This window comes from Panthera uncia (assembly GCF_023721935.1).
Source record: "Panthera uncia isolate 11264 chromosome A1 unlocalized genomic scaffold, Puncia_PCG_1.0 HiC_scaffold_17, whole genome shotgun sequence".
Lineage (NCBI taxonomy): Eukaryota > Metazoa > Chordata > Mammalia > Carnivora > Felidae > Panthera > Panthera uncia.
This window is the reverse complement of record NW_026057577.1, coordinates 30,378,043-30,379,213: the sequence shown is the minus strand read 5'-3', so window position 1 is coordinate 30,379,213 and position 1,171 is coordinate 30,378,043. Positions and strand designations below refer to the sequence as shown.

General features: G+C 45.3%; 1 pseudogene; it reads right to left on the bottom strand.

Annotated features, from left to right (window-relative positions):
* Positions 1-593: 593 nt before the first annotated feature.
* On the bottom strand, positions 594-860 carry LOC125935531 (ATP synthase subunit f, mitochondrial-like; annotated as a pseudogene).
* Positions 861-1,171: the final 311 nt, after the last annotated feature.

Genomic DNA, 1,171 nt, shown 5'->3' with positions numbered 1-1,171 from the left:
GGGGAGGGGCAGAAGGAGAGAGAATCTTAAGCAGCCCAGCATGGAGTCTGATGCAGGGCTGGATCCCATGACCCTGGGATCATGACCTGAGCCAAAATCAGGAGTAGGATACTTAACCAACTGAGCCACCCAGGCACCCCTAGATCTTCATCCTTAAGGACTGGCAACACCTGTGAGTTGTGTCTCTTGCCTATTCAGCTATGACAGGAAGTTCCTGTACTGGTTAGGAGGCTCTGCCTCTGGAACTGGGCAGATCTGAGTTCTAATCCCACCTCTTCCACTTGTAGCTGTAAAATGGGACAATAATGCCTTCCTTGCAGATTCATACAGCAAATACTTACTTCTGTGTGCTAAGCACTGTGGGTAGGGTTCCACATGACTAATTAAATCAGAATCTAGGGGGAATGGTGTGAAAGGGTGTCCAGGTATTTGTGTGTGTGTGTGCGTGTGTGTGTGTGTGTGTGTGTGTGTGTATTTTTAACCAGTCATCTTTTATTGGATGATAATTCTGAATCAGGATATGAAAGGATTCAAGGGTGCCAGGCAAAGCTCACGGTCAGGAATGCTGAATGTGCCTCCACACTGGGCCCTCTTCAGTGGTGCTTGCATAGCTGCTCATGTATGAGTTCTCTGTAACAATAGCAGTAGTCGAAAAGCATATATGCTGCCAGCACCATAGAAATCCCAGCGACTCCTCCTTTCTTCACATAGACACACTTGTTGTAATACTGGTAGTAACCTCTTTGAAATGCTCCAGGAATGCCTTTAGGGGTGAAATCCTGTATCATTATCCAGCTTGACAGCTATCCTAGCCTCACATCCATGAGCTTCTCCTCCTTCACTGGTATGGACGACGCCATCTTGGAGTCTGTATATTTTTAAGGCACGCTGTGTGATTCTAATCTGCAGCCAAGGTTGAAAACAACTGAATTCGCAGAAGAAGGGTTGACTAGGGAAGAGAAAGGAAATCTCGCCAGAAATGCATGTAAGAAATCTCAGAGGGACAGGAGCGGAAGGCAATTTGGACAGACTGCAGAAATCGTTTTAGTATATTGTACAAACTGTAGTTCATGATTTGCTGGTGGGTCATGAAACCAATTTACTGTGTCATGACCGGCTTTAAAAACAAATAGAATAAGATGGGATTGAAAACATCAGAGCTCATAGTATA